Below are 8875 nucleotides of genomic sequence, written 5' to 3'. Positions count from 1 at the left end.
TAGAAAATAGAAATAGATATAATAACATGAAGTTGGGCTATTATGAATAAAAAATATTAAACACCAGTTCTGTTTAAATATAACAGGAAAATATGAGAAATTCTTTTTTTAATTTATTTTTATTTTTATTTATTTATTTATTAAATTTATTTATTTTACTTTAGGTGCATACTATATCTGGCATTTCTCCCCATGTTATCCCTCCCCACCCTCTGCGGTCTCTCCCCTACCCCCCCAACTTATGTTCTTTACATTTTCTTTATGATAGTTGCCCCACTAGCAAACTGCCTTGCAGCTTCACTACCAGAAGGCCTTCAAACATATTTTTGTATGCAGATCGTCAAGAAAAAACGTTAGCAAAACACACAAATTGATTTCAGTAAAATGTCCAGGAATTTTTGGTTGTCTAATGTTAGATAAGTTTGTTTGAATTTTGCCAATTTTAAACGAATTGTTTGGGTCCACGGTAGGTTCAACCAGGGAAAAGCAAAACAGAACAAATAGACAATGTCTAGATTGGAACTCTGGAGTTGTGTCAATTCCAGGAAGATTATATAATAAAACGATGACTTTTCTAGGAGTTTCAACTACTAAGTGATCCTAAGGCTGAAGCTTTTGTGTTTTTTAAAGCTGGTTATTGTTGCCATAGCTGTTTCTCCAAAATATCGAAGAATCCCATGGGGGAACTAGGGGAAGTAAAGCAAACTGGGTCATCCTTTCTCTTGCCAACTCAGGGATTATATTATAAGCAGCTTCCCTTTCATGTTTACAGCAATAGCTTATCCTTAATCTCAAAGCTTTTGGGATAGCAAGAACACCTTCCCCTCATGGAATCCACCAGAGAGTCTGTTGTCCTGCTGGTAATTTTAAAAATAAATATTAAATAGCTTATGAAACTCTGGATAACATACTGAATTGATTTTTATTTCTTTATATCTGATTATCCTTTGATATTTAGATTTTCACTTGCAATATAAAAGATAAATTTTCTTCTACTAAGGACATGTGAAAGCAGGATTACTGCTTATATAAACATTATGTAATAATCACACTTAAATATAGTAGCTTTGCTCCAAGAAAGTCACTAATATGTTTATGAATTATGTATTTTTTCTTAAGGAAATAGCCATTATTATTTGCTACAGTTTAGGAATATATAAGGAAGAAAAGAAGAGAAAGTGATTTTTCCATATCTCACTACAACATAGAACTGGACCTGGGACATATTTGTCCTAACACAGAATTTCTCTAGAAGCTGATTAGCATTGAATTAAAAATTAGAGGACTTGGGAACTTGTCTTGTGTTTTGTTTGATAAGACAGAAGCATATAGTGGTGAAAAACGGGTAAATTTATTAACGATAATAAAATCTCAAAGCTTTCCTGGATAAAGTAGTACCCAAACTATTGCCTTGAATTTGATAGATTTTTAAAGAAACTGTTAGGAAGACCTGCTTAGCTATCCTCTTAAATTCATTTTCCATTCTCATTGTCACTGAATTCACCTAAGCTTTCATCATTCTCACTCCAACATTTGAGGTTTAAATGAATTAATATATATGAAGTGCTTAGAACAGTGTCTGGCACATCACAATTTAAGATGCTGAGGATCCACCATGTGCCATTGGCATTACACAAAGCAAAGAGATAAATGAAGTAATACAGCTTAAGCCCTTCAATTACTTAGAATCTACTGGGCGAGACAGAAACATAAATATCTGCAGTATATGGCAGACTATAACAAGTTCAATGGCAAAGGCACAAACAAATGAGGATGAGAACGGTAGAAGCCCTTCATTCGTTCATTCAGTGACATGAATTGATTCACATTTTTCTCACCATTTTTTAAAGTAAGCTGGATAGATGCTCTTTTTAGCATTTAGGTAATGCCTAACAGTTTACAGTGTTTTCACATACACTTTCTATTGTAACCATCACAGCAACATTGTGTTGGAGATACTAGAATTATTTTTAACATCTTGAAAGGAAACAGGTTTGGTCAAATGTCAGAAGTGCGTGGGTATCAAAGCTAGAATGAGAATACTGTGTTACAGAGATACAGTGACTGGCCCAAGATCACAAAGCTAGTTAGTAGGAAAAGCTCAGTTTGAGATTATTGTGCATAAAGATATATTCTGGATAATAAGCCCACATCCCACCGACAAGGATGGGATGATCAATATATCTATTTCCTCCATGTTCTTTATTCCCTGGGATGTGTGTTAATTTATCTATAAAAGCATCTACTACATAGGACGTTTTATAAGAAGGTGAGCTAATATTGACCTCAAAGTGCTTTTAAGGCTGGGCTTTGTTGCATATTAATTTTTTGGCATCTAGTATAGCCTTTACAATTAAGAAAAATCATGACAACAATTCATATTTTAAAAGTGTTTTCAAGAAGGGATTAGAAAACACATCATTAATTTTATTCAAATTTCACCCTTTCTCATATAGAAATTATGTTAAGATTGTATTCTTTAAGAGGGCATTCTGTTACATTAAACAGTGAATGAATATTTCAAATCAGTATCTTCTGTGAACTCATTATTTGGAATTCTCAAAATATATTCAAGTGTGGCATTGTTAATCAGAATGAATTATCTACCGCTTGTCTTGCTGTAAGTTCCACAATACCTGTGGCGGTTTGATGTAGGAATAATTAGGTAGGTAATTAATTAATGTTTTTCAAGTATTCAAATTAATTACAATTATAGGAGTAGAATAATAGAAATAGTTACGTATAACTCTGAACTTGATTTGGATTTGATATATTCCAAATTTCATTTAAATCAAGTTTGTAAGTAAGTAAACTTGAAGGAAAAAATATTGTTGCTAAAATTATAGAACCAGATCTCAGAATGCAATGTGAATATATAATATTTATGAAAGAAAGGTGGGAATTGTGTTATCTATCAAAATTCAACTTTAACATGCATAATATGAAAGTAATACACAGATAATTTTACAATGTTTACCTTTTAAGAGTTGTGTGATAAACACTGATTGTTCCCAATTATTGCCTTCAAACCATGAAAAGGTCTTCCCCATGAGCAGAATATACTCCTCCACCCTATTGATTTTGGTTGACCTTGAGACTGACAAGTCCATAACTTATGGAATACGAGTGAAATTTACAGTATAATAGCTCCAAGTAGAAGCTTTAAGAGTAGTTTTTTGTTTATGATCACCCTCATATGCCCATTTTCAAAGTACCACATTTTTTAAAGAGAAGAATAAGGCTCAGAGTGATTAGAGACTTGTTTGTAATCATATAGATTATGAGTCTTCAAGTCCATAAGCTTTGGAAGTAGCATTCTTTTCTATAAACCTCATGACTTGTATTCATTTCAGTGACTACTTTCTCAGAATCTTTTTGCCCAAGCCACAATGACTGGTTTTTTGCAATTATTTGTGTCTCATGAACAGAATCAACAGGAGTAAAGAGAATCTGCAAGGTACACTAGTGCATCACAATTAGCGATCTTTTCATGTACATTTGTGCATAAATAATACCATTTGGGTTTAAATCCCATGATGAATCTATAAGATGAATAAGATCAGAAACTGGGCTGAACTTTGGGCCTTTGAGACCATGGTATATTTTCCTTGCTATCTGTCAAGGATATACCTCATTCTGTATCCATATCTTGAATTATTCTTCCCTGTTCTGTTGTGATTTCCAGATTCTAGACCTAGAGCTTTGACAACTGCCTCATGATTTCTATCTTTGTTTCAGATTAACCTTAAAGGAACTGAAATCTACCCAAGAATATACAGTGTCAGACACACATCATAAATTACATTCTATTTTTTTCCATTCTTGTAGGATGAAAATGGGAAGGCAAGTCAATCTGCTGGTTTTCCTTTGTAAACCAGCTTAACATCACATATAGGCTTTTCCTCTGCTGTATCACATTCTTGCAATCACCTAAATTTCATTTTCAGGAAATTACCATTTTTTTTCAATACTTTCTCTAGATATTCCTCATTACTGAGATAACACAAATATGTTTTCTGTTTGAAACTCCTGCTGAGGGAAACAAAACTGCATTGTTATTGGTTGAAACAGTTGCATAGAAACTATTTCATAAAATATTCTCTATGGGCTGGGCAAGGTGGCTCACACCTGTAATCACAGCACTTTGGGGGACCAACCAAGGTGGGTGGATCACCTGAGGTCAGGACTTCAAGACCAGCCTATCCAACATAGTGAAACCTCATCTCTACTAAAAATACAAAAATTAGCTGGGCATGGTGGCAGGCGCCTGTAATTCCAGCTACTTGGGAGGCTGAGGCAGGAGAATCACTTGAACCCAGGAGGCTGAGGTTTTGGTAAGCTGAAATCATGCTACTGCACTCCAGCCGGAGTGAGACTCCATCTCAAAAATAAAAAATAAAATAATTCTCTCTGGATAAGGAAGTGTGACAAAAACGAGATGGGACTTTATCATTTCAGTGCAATCTCTTCCCCATGCAAATATGAAATGGTGAAGGAGGTAGAAAATAAGAGTAAGGGACTGTAGGCATTAGAGCCCTAGTAAATCTGTGTTTGCCACTGTGACAAGTGAGAAAAGGGGATATCAAGAGAACGTTTGACTCCCTACCTAACAAGGAAGTTCTGCACTTATCTTTATAAACACTACTTGGATAGCATTTTGTTTTAAAAAGGGTCTACTACAAAAAATAATATTTTAAACTATATGGCAGTATAATGGACATGTGTTTAGAAATCAGACAGATTTAGATTTCAATCCTGAATACCTATATGACCTTGGGCCTGAGTAACTTACCTCTCTGCTATAGACTGAATATTTACATTTCCCAAAATTCATATGTTGAAACTTAATTACTAGTTTGATAGTATTTGCAAGTGGGAACTTTGGGAGGTGATTCAGTCAAGACGACGAAGCTCTCATGAATGGGTTTAGTGCACTTACGGAAAAAGCCGCCAGGGAGCTTGTTTGTCCATTCTACCATGTGAGCACACAGCCAGAAGATAGCCATCTATGAACCAGAAAGCAGGTCTTCAGCAGACACCAAACCTACCAGTGCTTTGACGTCGAATATCTCAGCCTCAAGAATATCTCAGCCTCAAGAGCTATGAGAAATCTTAGTAGTGTGTGTTAACCAGCTTATGATACTTTTGTTACAGCAGCCCTGACAGTCTAAGACACTCTCTAAGTTTCAGTTTCCTTACTTGTAAAATATGAATAATACCCCACAGACTTATTTTGTGGCTGAAACGAGGCCATGCATTTATGTACCTAAGAATATGTCATATATTTAATAAATGATAACATTAAACCTGGAACAGTGGCTTATGCCTGTTATCCAGCACCTTGGGAGGCCGAGGCGGGCAGATCACCTGAGGTCGGGAGTTGGAGCCCAGCCTGACCAAAATGGAGAAACCCCATCTCTACTAAAAATACAAAATTAGCTGGGCCTGGTGGTGCACGCCTGTAGTCTCAGCTAGTGCGGAGGCTGAGGCAGGAGAATCTCTTGAACGCGGGAAGCGGAAGTTGCGATGAGCAGAGATCGTGCCACTGCACTCCAGCCTGGGTGACAGAGTGAGACTCCATCTCCAAAAAAGAAAAAGAAAAAGAAAAAAGAAAGTGTACAATTCAATTCAATGACTTAGAGCATATTTAGAGAGCTATGAAAGCATCACCAAAATCTAGACTTAAAACATTTCTATCGCTCCCTAAAATTCCCTCCAACTCATTTGCAGTCAATCTTTGTCCCCACCCCAAGCCCAGGAAAACATTTATGGTGTCTGCCTCTATGGAGGTGCCTTTTCCAGCAATTCATTAAAATGGAATCATACTATATGTGGTCTCTGGTTTTGGATTCTTTTAGTTAGCAAAACGTTTTTGAAGGTTCAACCAGGCTTTAGAATATATCAGTACTTTACACCTTTGAATTGATGAATAGAATTCCATTGTATAAAATTATTGTTTATTTTTTAAATCTACTCACCATTTGATGGACATTTAGGTTGTTTCCACTTTTTGGCTGTTATTTAAAATACTGTCATAAACTTTCAGTCACAAGTAATCATGTGGACATCAACTGTTCTATGAGGTATGGCAGCAAGTCCACATTTTATTTATTAAGACTATTAACTGTTTTACAAATTGGCTGTACAAATATAGTTTTTAACAGCAGTATATGAAGGTTTCAATTTCTCCGAAACTTCAAAAACAGTTATTGTGGTGTTTTGTATTTTAGCTACTCTGGTGGGTAGAAAATGATAGCTTATTGTGGTTTTAAATTGCATTTGCTCAATAACTTAAGCATTTTTCTTAAGCATATTTTATGTATCTTTTTAGTGAAATGCCTATTCAAATTTTTTGCTCATTTATTTCTGTTTTTTTGTCTTCTTATTGAGTTGTAAGAGTTGTTTACAGATTTTTTTAGAATATACACTATTTGCAAGTTTTTTCTCTTATCTCTGTAAGATTGTATTTTTATTTGCTTAATGATATCTATTGAAGTGAAAAGTTTTAAATTTTAATAAAATTCAATTTACTGGTTGTCATTTATATGTACAATTGTCTCAGCATCATTTTTTGAAAATACTATATTTTCTCTAATTAAATTGCCTTCATTATTTATTAAAAATGAATTGAACATAAATTTAAGTGTTTATTTTTGCACTTTCAATTCTATGGTAAGCAACGAGTCCTGTTTCAGTTTTCTGCATATGGCTAGCCAGTTATCCCAGCACATAGGCAGGGGCAAAGATTTCATGATGAAGACGCTAAAAGCAATTGCAACAAAATCAAAAATTGACTAATGGGATCTAATTAAACTAAAGAGCCTCTGCATAGCAAAAGAAACTTTGTAAACAGATGAGCTACAGAATGAGAGGAAAAATTATGTAAACTATTTATTTGATAAAGGTCTAATATCTGGAGTCTAGAAGACATTTTAACAAATTAATAAGGAAAAAAACAACCCCATTAAAAAGTTGGCAAAGGACATGAACAGACATTTTTCAAAAGAAGACATACATGAGGTGAACAAGCATTTTTTTTTAAAAAGCTAAACATTACTAATCATTACAGAAATACAAATCAAAACCACAATGAGATATCATCTCACACCAGTCATAATGCCTATTATTAAAAAGTCAAAAAACAAGTGATGCTGGTGAGGTTGTGGAGAAAAAGCACTTATATACTGTTGGTGTGAGTGTAAATTAGTTCAACCATTGTGGAAGACAGTGTGGTGCTTCCTCAAAGGCCTAGAGGCAGAAATACCATTTGATCCATCAATCCCAATACCGTGTATATACCCAAAGGAATATAAATCATTCCATTATAAAAATACTTGCACCTGTATGTTCATTGCAACACTATTCACAATAGCAAAGGCATGGACTCAACCCAAATGCCCATCAATGACAGACTGGATTACAAAAATGTAGAACATATACTCTATGGAATACTATGCAGCCATAAAAAGAAACAAGATCATGTCTTTTGCATGGACATGGATGAAACTGGAAGCCGCTATTCTCAGCAAACTAAAGCAGGAACAGAAAACCAAACACTGCATGTTCTCACTTATAGGTGGGAGCTAAATGATGAGACCACATGGATGCATAGAGGAGAACAACACACACTGGGACCCATCAGAGGGTGGAGGGTGGGATGAGGGAAAGGATCAGGAAGAATAATTAACAGATACTAGGCTTAATACTTGGGTGATAAAATAGTTTATACAACAAACTGCCATGACACATATTTACCTGCGTAGCGAACCTGCACATGGACCCCTGAACTTAAATCAAAGTTAAAAAAAAAACAAAACATACGGTTGCACATGGGATTTTGATAATGATTGTAGTTACTCTAGAGATCAATGTTGGGGACAATCGCAATCTTAACAATGCTGAGTCTTCTAATCCATAAACATGAAATGCTTCTCTTTTTATTTAAATCTTTTAAAATTTATCTCAGCATGTATTGTTGAACAGATTATTCTTTCTTCATTGAATTGTTTTTGGAGTTTGTGAAAAATCAATTTACTGTTTTGTGTGGGTCTATTTCTAGGATCTCCATTGTGTACTATTTATCTATGTGTGTACAGAAGATCCTTTAATAACATCATTTCATTTAATGCCATTTTTTGTATAATGTTGATGAGAAAAAAATTGATTCATAGCAGGAGCCACTGTCTGTGTGGTGTTTGCATGTTCTCCCCATGTCTGTGTGTGTGTGTGTGTGTGTGTGTGTGTGTGTGTGCTTTTCAGGTATTCTGATTTCTTCAAACATCTCAATGAATGTCTACATTGCCCCAGTCCATGTGAATGTAGGCTATTGCTGTAGGTTTGAATGTGCATTGTGTTGAAATGGCATCCTATCCTGGGTTAGAAAATGAATGAATAAACACATATTATTGTCAAATAAAAATTCTTAAAGTATGCAACATTTATAGATGGATGACAAAAAATGATGTGATACAAAAGTGCTCAGTGAGCCTGTCCTATTTGTTTTGCTTGTTTTCAGATTGCATGGTTTTAGGAGGCACACCTACAATTTTTGGTCTGCAAATATTTATTATTTGATTTAATCCACCACCAACACAACTGTCATCACTCATGGACTAATCAAAATTTGGGTAAATAATCATCTTACTTGTCTTTATTACTCTTTCTTAAATGTATGTATAACTCACGTTTACTTCAATGTTTAATATTAGAAATGCTTGGGTATCTATTTAGAAGTTTGGTGATGTTTTCATGACCAGAAATATGTCATATTACTCTTATTCATATCAATTAGCCTATGGGAAAATTAGTTTTTGCATACATTATTTTCCTTAAAGTTATGGTTTCCAAAGTCTATGGACAATGTTAAGTGGGGACT

This window comes from Cebus imitator, unplaced genomic scaffold (genome assembly GCF_001604975.1).
Source record: "Cebus imitator isolate Cc_AM_T3 unplaced genomic scaffold, Cebus_imitator-1.0 Scaffold492, whole genome shotgun sequence".
In the NCBI taxonomy this organism is placed as follows: Eukaryota; Metazoa; Chordata; class Mammalia; order Primates; family Cebidae; genus Cebus; species Cebus imitator.
The sequence above is the reverse complement of the archived record's forward strand: the minus strand, read 5'-3'. Positions refer to the sequence as shown.